A 13014-nucleotide genomic window follows, 5' to 3' on the forward strand; every position below is an offset into this window, starting at 1 on the left:
ACAAAGCCTTGTTTATCATACACCTTTATACTATTTTAAATTATTGTAAGTCATCAAAACTTAATTTTCTTTAATAAAATTGGTTAGACTTTTCTGGATCTTTTTCATCTCAATATGAATGTTATAATAAGCTTATCAATTTCTTCCAGAAAATTGGTTGGAATTTGGAGGGTGGTGGTGTGATTGCTTTCAATCTATACATCTGTTTGGAGAGAAATAATATTTAAATAATATTGAGTTTTCTGCTTAATGAAATAGTATCTCTCTTCATTTATTTAGGTCTTTAATATCTCTCAGCAATATTTTCTAGATTTTAGTGGAGATGACTTGTATACATTTTCTGAAATTTTAGGGTTATTTTTTATACTATTGCAAATGAAATTTTTATAGTTTAATTACCAGTTGTCTGCTGTTAGTATACAAAATACAAGTGATTTTTAAAAATTATTTTTATTTGTTTATTTTTGGCTGTGCTGGCCCTTCACTGCTGTGCAGACTTTCTGCAGTTGCAGCAGGCATGGACTTCTCACTGCAGTGGCTTCTCCTGTTGCAGAGGATGGGCACTAGAGCACACAGACTTTAGAAGCTGCCGTTCCCTGGCTCTGGAACACAGGCTCAATAGTTGTGGTGCATGAGCTTAGTTGCTCCCCAGCATGTGGGATCTTCCCGGATCAGGGTTGGAACCCCTGTCTCCTGCATTGGCAGGTGGATTCTTTACCACTCAACCACCAGGGAGGCCCACAGGTTGTTTTTTTTTAAGCTCAACCATGCCCCTATATTAGTCTGGGTTCTTGAGAAAAACAGGCCCAGTAGAAGATACATAAATAAATACGTAGATTTATTATAATTGGCTCACACAGTATACCTGAGAAATCCCATATCCATCATCGTCAAACTGGGGACCAGGAAAATGTTGGCATAAGTTCTAGCTCAAGTTTCAATATAAACGTCAGAGAACAAAGAAAACAAAGAATGCTGATGGTGGAAGTTCCAGCCTGAAGACAGAAGACTGATGCCCCAGCTCAACTGTCAGGCAGGGAGAATAAATATTCCTTTCTTCATCTTTCTGTTCTATTCAGACCCTCAGTAGAATGTGATGCCCATCAACACTGGGGAAGCAATCTGCTTTACTCAGTCTATATCTTCTAATGTAAATCTCATCTGGAAACATCTTCACAGACACACTTGGAAATAATGTCTAGCCAAGTATCTGGGCACTCCATGATCTAGTCAAGTTAACATACAGAATTTACCTTCACAGCTACATTCAATCCTTAGTTTAGTCATTATTTTTATTAATATAATCCTTTGTATTGCTATGGTCAACACTCATGCCAAGCAAAAAAAAAAAGCCTGGACACTCAAACATTGTTGGTCCTTTCTTCCAAATTTGGGCCAGTCTTCATAATCTGCTTTGATTTGTTCAGTTTCTAAATCTCAGATAGTTGTGTATATGTGTTTTCTTTGTATTTTATCATGAATTGTAGCTGTTAGCTGCAGCAAGCTTTGCATAAGGTCACACTCTACTCTCCTAGAAGCAGAAGGGCTACTGTTGCTTAGTATTTTACCTCCAAACTGATAACATATTCCTGGAAGACATTAAAATGAAAATTATGAGGTTGGATGACATTCTCTGCCTTTCAGTAGTAAGAATTAAATGGGGACTCAATACAAATATATCTTGAAAATCATATCTAACATAAGTTCTATGATCTTCCAAGATGCTTTCAAGAGAGAGGCTAAGTAGATTTGAAGATAGACTTGAGAGTTTCAATTTAGTTGTGTGTCATGATATACAAGGAATGTGATGCAAGGAATGTGAAGAAGAAGAAATAAATAAAATCAGCTTACTGGTGAGAAAAAATATATAAGAATATTGGCAGAGAACACTTCAAGGCTATAAACAATTAGGTCCTTGGTTTAGATGTGTGTAGGATGACAATGATAATGTGGAAAAAATGGCCACAATAATTTACAACTAATGTTTATTATTCTTTTGTGCATCAAACATTGTGCTAAATGCTTTGCACATTTTTCTTTTTAAGATAAATTTCACAGCAATGTTATGAGGAGGGAGCTTAATTACCCACTTTTGTTGCTGTTGTTCAGTCTCTCAGTCATGTCTGACTCTTCGCGACTGCAGCATGCCAGGCTTCCCTGTCCTTCACTTTGCAAATGAGGAAACCTATATGCAGAGAAATTAGCCAATTTGCCCAAGATCTTAAGCTAGTAGAGAGTATGAATTTGAACACTGTGTTGCACTTTAACTATTTTTAAAATGCTATACATTGGATGTTTGACTCAATATCTCATTGCAGTGCTTACCCAACAAGCCATTGTCCTATATATCCCTGTCACTAGGGCTAGGATGACATACTGTCACTTCCTATGAGCCCACATTAATGAGTCAGATACTACATTATAGTCCCATCTCAAAGTAAATTTTAGCCATCCAGTCATGTACACTTAGGATTTCTTTTTCAAGATTATTTTCTTTGTAAGTCTCTGAAAATCTTGTCAATAGAGATAGCTTTTTATCTCAAGTGCAAAATCTATGTGCCAGGTGTTGGCCTTGTTAAATTGCTGGTGAAAAAAATGCTTATGTTCATTGCTGGAGGAAACCAAAGTTCGTTCCTTTGGTTTGACAATTATTGTTAATGTTATAAACTGAAGTGTGTAAGATGTGAAAATGAGTAAAAGGACACCTCAACTAAAATAGGAGTCAGGAAGACCAGTAGAGGGAGCTCTCACACCCTATCAATCATCAATTACCCTCAAAGAAAGTGTTGATTATTGCAGAGGGAAGATGTTAGTTACAGGCCCCACCAGAAAGAGAGGTATCTTGCATTTCAAGATAGGAAGTAGCAACTACTTTACTACCCAAGCAGGAGGAAGGAAGACTTCCTTCTTGCCCATTAACAAGTCCAGGCAGTGGGAAATGCTGCAGCTAGGCCAATGAGAAGCCACTGTCATCTGAACTTTTACTTTCCTTCAAAGGACTTTTGATTTTTTTAAATTGCTGATGACTCTTTTCTTGTCTCACCCCCTCCCCCTCTTACTATAAAAGGTTTCCATGTTGTATAACCTCATTTCTCTGTTTGCCAGATGAGATGCTGCCTAATTCATGAATCGCTTAATAAAGCCAATTCAAATTTACTCAGTTAAATTTTGTTTTTTAACAAAGGACAAGAGCAGCATGTACAGGCAAGCTAATTTGTACAAATATTGAATAAGAAATAAATACCAGACCTTAGGGAAACAAAGGTACTATTAATAGGTGTAATCAATTTTTAAATTTTTCTTAAAATTCAGATTAAAGGAAAAATAATAGGTAACCTAAAGAATAACTGTTATTAACTAAGAGCTTTGAATTTTTCCCTGCCTGGAAAATTAGGTTTTGTCAGCTTTATATGAGGGTGAATTCTGAGCTTATTTGTGTGTGAAATTTCTCTCCTGCTCTTTTCTCAATTGTATATTTACTTTGTTAGTTTTCCTATTTAATATGAAGAATGTGTATCCAGCTGCCAAAAAATTCTTCTGGATACTTTTAAAAATGTTTTATTTTAAAGAAGAAATAAGAGAATGGCATAGTACAACTGTATCTTTTATATAATTGTTAGCATTTGTTTATTTGTTTGGACAATATTTGCAACTATTTTGATTACACAGGGACTTTATTTTTCTTCTTCCTTTTGGAATGGATGAATGTACGGCATACCTAAAGAAACAAAATAATCCATCTCAGGATGTAATGTTTAAAGTTATATAACAAGCTTAAGGCTTCTTTCAGAAGAATACAAAAAATGTCACTATCATAGGAATTAAGTGGACATTTCAATCAGGTAGAGAGTTATAAATATTGTTTTTAAAGAGAAGAACTGAACAAGAGATAGGCTTTCCGACATAAAAACAGATCCATGTTCAGATCTCTTTTATCTGCTTATTGGTAGTGGCATTATGTGTGATAGGTTGGGAGAGGAGTTGTTGTTCAGTCACTAAGTCACGTCTGACTCTTTGCAACCCCATGGACTGCAGCACCCTAGGCTCCTCTGTCCTCCGCTATCTCCCAGAGTTTGCTCAAACTCATGTCCATTGATTCAGTGATGCTATCTAACCATCTCATCCTCTGCTACGCTCTTCTCCTTCTGCCTTCAATCTTGGCAGGTGAAAACACTTAAAGGAAGTTTTGTCCCCACGGAGGAGTGAGAACGCATAGTTTCAACGCCAGGAAGAATACTCTCTAAAGGATGTGTGCACGCGTGCTAAGTCGCTTCAGTCGTGTCTGACTCTTTGTGACGCTATGGACACAGCCCACCCCTCTGTCCATGGGATTCTCTAGGCAAAAATACTGGAGTGGGTTCCATGCTCTCCTCCAGGGAATCTTCCCAACCTGGGGATCAAACCTGCATCCCTTAAGTCTCCTTCATTGGCAGGTGGGTTCTTTACCACCAGCACCACCTGGGAAGCCCCTCTAAGGATAAACTTGGCCTTTGTCTCTTCATAAATGACTTATTTCAAGTGTAAGGCAGAAAAAGTTCTGTATGAACCATACCAGAAAATGAAAGACTAAGAATACGGCACTGGAGTCAAATGGCCTGTTTTTGAATCCAGAGTCAGTGCTCAATTTCGGACCTCTTTGTGCCTTGGCAGCCCCATCCATAAAATGAGCCTAATGAAAGTAATTATTCCATAGGGTAGCTGTAGGAATTAAGGCATATAATTCACACAAGACATTTAGAACACTGCCTAGTGCTTATTAAGAAATTAGTAAATACTGTTGTTATTATAAATTCCACATTACTCTTTTCAGACTAAACGTTTTTGTTTGAAGTACCTAAATACACTCAATATTTATACTATGTTCCTCAGTTTCTAGTCAGTGGACAAGAGCCCTCTCTCAGAGATGCTGTCTCCCATTTAGAGTAATGAGTTATATTTGGAAAATTATGTTGAGTGGAGGAGCTAACACAGGTGCTTGTCAGGGTAAAAAGAAAAGCTGAAGATTTACAGTGACAACCAAAGACTTGATTGAAACATCCATGGCAAGAAAGAGAAAGGAGGAGAGAGAGAAGCGAAGGAGGGAGGAAAGCGTAAAAGGAAAGAAAACAGCAAAATCGATTTCTGGTAATGCTATAATATCTGGAACACTCTCAAAATAAAAGTCTGGATCCTGGGAAGGCATATTTAGGCTTCTATATAAATGGTCAAATCAGTAGTTCTACATGTGCTGTGGGAAAGAAAATATCCATGGTACTGTTGGAATAAAGCATCCAGTATTAAGCATTTGGTAGATTACAGTGGCTAGTAACCCCCTTCCCCTCAAAAAACATCCTCTAAATCTATTAATAATATTAACACATTTTTGTAATAGAATAGACATCTCTTAGTTTTCATTTTTTAGCAAAATATTTCATTGGGATCAGTCTGGGAAGTACTTAGCATATATTTTTACACATTGTTGTTCAGTCACCAAGTTGTGTCCAACTCTTCGTGACTCCATGAACTGCAGCATGTCAGGCTTTCCTGTCCCTCACCATCTCCAGAGTTTGTCCAAGTTCATGTCTATTGAATCGATGATGCATTGGACATATTCTTTACATACAGAATGCTAATGTTCTTTAACTTCATAATTTAGACAACAGTAGAGAGAAGGGGAGAGCGGTGTCAAAGCAAACACCGCACTGGCAAAGTTAAGCAGGTGAGGAAGACTTTACTCAAGGCTATTGCAGTAGGGGAGAGAGACTAGGATGCACCCTGAACTCAACTCTGCTAACAAAGGGCCTGGGAGTTTCTAAGAGCAGGGATGGGTGACGAGAAGTCAGGGGCAGAATAGAGGCTATCTGCATTTGCTAACTGACCTCACCCTAACACAAAAGTGAACTTTTTAATATTTTAGAGACATGAAGTATATTTACAACTTGGAGTGAGCTACCTAGTGAACTGGGGCTCCTGCCCTCCCGCAGAGACTGGAAGAAGAGATATTATCTTCCTCAAGGATTACAGTTCAGCAGGATGGCTCCCAGATCCTTAAGACAGTGTCAGAATCCAAGGTTGGCAAAAGGCCTTTAAAAAGATTTACATGTTAAGGGGGCAGACAAAGTATTCAATTATAACCCTAAGAAAAGGGAGAGTAGAGACCTCTGTGGTTAGATTTTCTTAATTATTTAAGGACTTTAGTAAGAGGAAAAGTCAGGGGCCTAGAGGCAAGCAAAGTCCTGTCAAAAGGGTAGTCAATCCAAAGAAAATATTAAGGCCACCTTGGTTGGCCAATGGTGGTCCTAGTAAGTGTTAAAAGGAAGCTTTATTAGGTCAAGATATTAAACCTCTGACATTTAAATAATTTACCCCTATCTCTGCATATCAATCACCTTAAAATATCCAGTCAAGCATCCTTTAGAAGTTGTTAGCTTTTAAAACATGAAATTTATACAAAAAGTAAATATTTGTTCTAGAGCATTAACTTAGTAGAAACTAGAAGAGAATGGAAGTATTAACAGTGACTTGAAAATATCAAAGTACTGTATAACTGCCATATGGAGAAAAATGCCCTGGTAATGGAGAAAGATGGAATGTGTTAATATTTATAGCAAATTGAAAGTTTAATTAAATATAAGGATTACCTCTTTATCTATTAAATATAGTTAAATATCAGACACATACCTATAACAATCTTCCAAATATACCATGTTGTATTCTACCTTCATCCAATTCTTAGTGAGTCCCTTTGTATGTCCCAGCTAGATTCAATAAATTTGCAATTCCAAAAAAAAAACCCAACAGTTTCACTTTGATATAGAGATTAAGTCCTATTAAGCAAGAGAATTCCAGAAAAACATCTGCTTCTGCTTTATTGACTATGCCAAAGCCTGTGTAGATCACAATAAACTGTGGAAAATTCTTCAAGAGATGGGAATACCAGACCACCTGATCTGCCTCATGAGAAACCTGTATGCAGGTCAGGAAGCAACAATTAGAACTGGACATGGAACAACAGATGATTCCAAATAGGGAAAGGAGTACGTCAAGGCTGCATATTGTCACCCTGCTTATTTAACTTATATGCAGAGTACATCATGAGAAACGCTGGGCTGGAAGAAGCACAAGCTGGAATCAAGATTGCCGGGAGAAATATCAATAACCTCAGATATGCAGATGACACCACCCTTATGGCAGAAAGTGAAGAACTAAAGAGCCTCTTGATGAAAGTGAAAGAGGAGCATGAAAAAGTTGGCTTAAAGCTCTACGTTCAGAAAACTAAGATCATGTCATCTGGTCCCATCATTCCATGGCAAATAGATGGGGAAAGAGTGGAAACAGTGGCTGACTTTATTTTTGGGGGCTCCAAAATCACTGCAGCTGGTGATTGCAGCCATGAAATTAAAAGATGCTTACTCGTTGAAAGAAAAGTTATGACCAACCTAGACAGCATATTAAAAAGCAGAGACATTACTATGTCAACAAAGGTCCGTCTAGTCAAGGCTATGGTTTTTCCAGTAGTCATGTATGGATGTGAGAGTTGGACTATAAAGAAAACTGAGCACCGAAGAATTGATGCTTTTGAAGTGTGGTGTTGGAGAAGACTCTTGAGAGTCCCTTGGACTGCAAGGAGATCCAACCAGTCCATCCTAAAGGAGATAAGTCCTGGGTGTTCATTGGAAGGACTGATGTTGAAGCTAAACTTCAATACTTTGGCCACCTGATGCGAAGAGCTGACTCATTTGAAAAGACCCTGATGGTGGGAAAGATTGAAGGCAGGAGGAGAAGGGGACGACAGAGGATGAGATGGTTAGATAACATCAATGATTCAATGGACATGAGTTTGGGTGGGCTCTGGAAGTTGGTGATGGACAAGAAGGCCTGGCGTGCTGTGGTTCATGGGGTCACAAAGAGTCAGACACGACTGAGCGACTGAACTGAACTGAAGCTAAAAACTTGAATTTCCACCTCTTCTCTTCCTCTCTGCCTATGCTAACTAGGTTTATCTTGATTTAGGGCTAGGATAAAGGGAAGGCAGGGTTAATCTTTTTATAAACCCCTTTATACTCCTCTCCACTTTAAGGTGTGTTGTCAGGATAGAGATAGAGGGAAAAAAAGAGAGGAATGTGTAAAAATATCCAATTGGTAAGCTTGTCAATCTTTCCTTGCTGGGCAAAATCACATTCTGATTATCATTGTGGCTGTCAGCTGAAAGGGAGCAGGCAACAGTTCCAACAGGCCTCACACTAAGTTTTTTGGAGAGTTTCTCCCCAACCGTATGTTCTCTATTCCTCCACATCTTTCTGCTGACCTCGTCTGGTGACATTCATGTCTCCTCCCTCTAATATATGCTCTGTGTCCCAGTGCTATGGGGGTCCCAACAAAGTTGGAGCCCCAAATTTATCTAGCCCTCTTAACCAACCCTGCAGATTGCATTGGCTTTTAGTTTTTACCTTCTTCATTTTTTTTTTTTTTTTTTGGTGGGGGAATCAGAACTTTTTGAGGAGAATCTAGTTGTATCCTTATTTGGGGTCACCTGGGAAATAATCCACTACCCAGTTCTCTTTTCCCCTGATCAGTTAGCCCAGGGACAGATCATCAAGTAAGGACTTTCAAACCCTAACTGATACCGTCATCCATAACAAAATGCTATTCTTTACTGCTTTTAGGGAGTCCTTCTTTGTATGAGTGATTCTCTATGGAGCTCATTTGTCTTGGCTTTTGGAGGCATGGTAATAGCTCATAACCACTACACTTAGCAAAAATCTAATCCTTAATTTGCAGTGCTCTTATATTGACTTGAGTTGGACTAGGTAGAATGGATGTGATTTCTATAGGGCAGTTTCTAATAATGCTGCTGGGATGTGGTTTATTTCAATTGATGGTGACTTTCTATACTTGAAATGGAGAGAAGGTAATGATTTTTGCTTTCTATTTGGATTTTAGGCTAATTTCTTGAACGGGAAAATAATCTCATTGGCTGTGTGGTTAGATGTAAAATATTTCCTCCCAGGATTGTTGAATGTACTAAATGAGATACTGAAAATTAGGCTTAGTGTGTGGAATATTCTGGACACTCAGTGTAAGCTCCCATAATCATACTTCTCCCTTGTATCTTGATATTCTTTCTTACTCCGGCCTTTGTCACACTGTACTATTCAGATTATCTTACCAGTTTAAAATTTTGGGATTTTCTAGTTCCTCTAGTGAAAGTGCTCAGTCATGTCCGACTCTTTGTGACCCCATGGACTAAATACTGGAGTGGGTAGCCTTTCCTTTCTCCAGGGGATATTTCCAACCCAGGGATCAAAACCAGGTCTCCTGCATTGCAGGCAGATTCTTTAACAGCTAAGCCACCAGGGAAGCCTAGTTCTTCTAGCTGTCACTAACTCAGGGTTATGCACTGAAATTTTATCCTTCATTCACTGCCATGAGAATAAATGTATATATCCATATTTTTTCTGCATACCATTTCTTTCAAGTTCCGGATTTGTAAGACAAACTGTCTCTAGAGAATTTCTCTGCAGTCATTTCAACCCATTCTCATCTTAAAACCCAAAATCTCTTCTAGACCAAAGTACCTTTCTCCAAGGTGATGTCTGTAATTTCCGTCTTTGACAAAATTTTTTCTCTTGAGCGATTAGGAGGGAAAAACTCCAAATTGTCTGTGAAACTTTCTTTTCTATAATCCCCAAAATTAGCCAAATACTAATTTTATTAATTTGTATCACTGACCAAGTTATTCTTTATTGTCACTTCTTACAGCAAACATTAAAGGCAAACTCTTACAAACTCATGTATGCATAATTATTTCCCTAATTGTACTCCTTTCAAATTTCCAGATCATACGGCTTAATGCTTCTCTAAACCAATTTACATTAATCACTGATTTCAATAAAGTAACCCTCCTGTCATAAAGGAAACTTCAACAGTTTTTCCTTTTCTCAAGACAAAATTTAAACTTCTTGATATAGCAATTCAAGATTCAAATCTCTAAATCAGCCCCCAGATTTTTCCTCTGAATCTCTACTTCAGCTGAGCTAGTCTGTTCACCATTTCTACAATATGATTTGCTCACTTATACATAGAATATATTCTTTTTTTCACCTTAGCTTAACCAAAGCCTGCCTTTTAAATAGCTAACTCAAGTTTTACACTTCCAGTGAAACTTTCAAGGCTACACCATCCTCTAAACCCTTAGAGGACTTGTTGCCTGATGCCATTTTCTTTTAAAAATTGTCTAAGAGTTTAATATGTTTTAGGCTCTTGTTATTTGTTTGGCATCCATTACTTCATTTAATTCCTCCCAACATATACATATTGTATCTTTGTCTTTCAGATAGAACCTGCAAGTACAAGTTAGTCACATGGTCGTGTCCAACTCTTTGCGACCCCACGGACTGTAGCCCGCCAGTCTCCTCTGTCTATGGAATTCTCCAGGGAAGAATACTGGAATGGGTTGCCATTTCCTTCTCCAGGGGATCTTCTCCACCCAGGTATCAAACCCCCCTCTCCTGCACTGCAGGCAGATTCTTTACCAACTGAAACACTAGGAAATCCAAGGAGCCAGAGGTGGCCGGGGGAAATTGCTGCCACCTTGTGGAAACTTTCTGTAACTACAACCGCACCTCTGGCACTTACTGACACCTCTATTTCTCAAGCATTGGGGTCTGTTAATGACAGCTGTCCTCAGGACATGTCCTGGGGAATGAATTGCAGAAATAAATTCCAAATACAACCAGCTTTCAAAATACCAAGAAGCTTCTTTATATGGCAAGTCCAGGATTCAAACAATGGTATATCTGATTATAAAGTCCTCTTATTTCCATTACCTCATATTGAGATATTTGAGAGATCAAAATAAATGGAGATGAAGAAAATGATTTTTAATTTCACGACTTATAATAATGTTTCAGTGACATATAGGAGGCTAGAAATGGGTTAAAAAGTACCAACCTGTAAATGGGTACTAAAGAAATGAAGTAATAAATTAACGTTTTGATTCATTTTATATCATTTTATTCCCTTGACAGAACAAAAGAATACCTAAAAGGGTGCCATGTAACTGCCTTAGGGATTAAAGGAAAAAAGAAAAGGGGTGGAGAAGGAAAGTAAATAGAAGGGCTTTCCAGATAAAATAAAACTATATTGAGAAAGTCGTTTTGTGGATACCCATTTCCACTGAGGACAGTATATTGTTAGATATACTTTAGTTCAAGTAACATCAAATAGCAGCATATCACAGATAATAGTGTTATAGTAGCACAGAAATTAAGAAACTATGTATGTCTCCTTCCAAAGACCTTTGCTATACATGGTCCTGTGTCTGCCACAGGGCCATTAAGAAGCATGGCTGAATGAGAATTGAAATTCATGGAAGTGTGCCTCAGTTATTTCCAGAAAAGTTAAAAAGTACCAGAGCCATTAGGGTTTAAAATTAATGTGTGCATTTTCTTATTAATAAGTATGCCCATTTAAAACAACCATTACTCCTATAATGTGAATTTAATGAGAAAAATATACGAGAATATTATTAATTTTCTTTCTGTTAAATTAACAAGCCCTTTTGCTGACATCTAATGTAGGTATCATTAATAGGAAAAAATCAAAGTCAAAAAAGTTGATGAGGATTCAAAAGTAAGTTTGACTCACATAGAGCGTAATAGCATACTGCCATTAGAATATTAGAAAATAGTATACAGTTTCCCACACTAAACATGCTAAATAATTCATATGATATTGCAGTATGCAAGTCTTACCTCTATTTTCATACCATTTCCCATAAAGTCAGCATAGCATTGGGAGACTAGTAGTGAGTAGTAGTTTTGTTTTTTTGTTTTGTTTTATACTGGAGCATAATTGATTAACAATGCTGTGTTCATTTCAAGTATACAGCAAAGTGATTCAGTTACACATGTACATGTGTCTGTGCTATGCTGCGCTTAGTTGTGTCCGACTCCTTGAGACCCCATGGTCTGCAGCCCACCAGGCTCCTGCGCCCATGAGGATTCTCCAGGCAAGAATGCTGCAGTGGGTTGCCATGCCCTCCTCCAGGGGACCTTCCCAACCCAGGGACTGAACCTGGGTCTCCCACACTGCAGGCGGATTCTTTACCGATTCAGCCACCAGGAAGGCCCATACATGTATCTACTCTTTTCCAAATTCTTTTCCCATTTAGGTTATTATAGAATATTGAGTAGAGCTCCCTGTGCTATATATGCTATACAGTAGGTCCTTGTTGGTTATCTATTATCCTGAAGTAATTTCAGAACAGAAAATCCACAAATACAGTGCCAATAATACAGGGGTACTCTCTATCAAGATTCCAGGAGAATTATTGTTTTTATTAACATTTAATTAATTTAATTTTCTTTATTATTGGTTCTTTTTCCCTGCTTCTCTCACATTTTCTGACCTCTTTGAGAGTAACTTGCAGAATCATGCCTCTTACCTCTAATTCTTCAGTGTATATTTCCCAAATAAGGATATTCTTATACAAAGCCACAGTACAGTTATCAAAATAAGACAATTAGCATTGATACTATGTTATTATCTAATGTACATACCTTATTCAAATTTCCCTTAACAGCATTTTTTCAAAAACAATGCTATATGAAACTTGCTATATTCATTTGTTTCTGGTAAATTTTAAGACTTCAAGAAATGCTGTTCCCATACTAGGAAGTTACTGTGATATTTTTAGTAATGGAAATCTACTCCCCACCAGTAAAACTCATCTAATCTTAAAATGCTGTTAAGTGGATTTTGAACTGACAGACTCAATTTAGAAAATGTAGACAAAATTTGAGGTTCAAATATAAATGAAAAATAAAAAGCATCACAGACTTCAAATGGCAAACTAGATCTGCTGTAATTCTACCACTTAAAAATATGGCTATCATCTGTTATGTATGCTATTCATTTCTCTTCAAGGGTATATGCCAGCAATCTTGTGCACATTTCTGGAAAAATATGCACAGTCAAGCTGCCCAGGTTTAACGTCATTCTTTAGCTATTGGTTAACATGGTTCAAAGTTA

At 37.6% G+C, this 13014-nt stretch overlaps 1 long non-coding RNA gene across 1 annotated transcript in view; it reads left to right on the forward strand.

The window, feature by feature from the left end:
* Positions 1 to 13014, forward strand: part of LOC145514133 (uncharacterized) — a 263897-nt gene that overhangs the window by 157367 nt on the left and 93516 nt on the right. The window contains exon 5 of the long non-coding RNA XR_014059857.1: positions 10316 to 10472. This is a non-coding gene — a long non-coding RNA (uncharacterized LOC145514133). The remainder of the gene's footprint in view (positions 1 to 10315; positions 10473 to 13014) is intronic.

Source organism: Giraffa tippelskirchi, chromosome 7 (genome assembly GCF_054371585.1).
Source record: "Giraffa tippelskirchi isolate mGirTip1 chromosome 7, T2T-mGirTip1v1.2.pri, whole genome shotgun sequence".
In the NCBI taxonomy this organism is placed as follows: domain Eukaryota; kingdom Metazoa; phylum Chordata; class Mammalia; order Artiodactyla; family Giraffidae; genus Giraffa; species Giraffa tippelskirchi.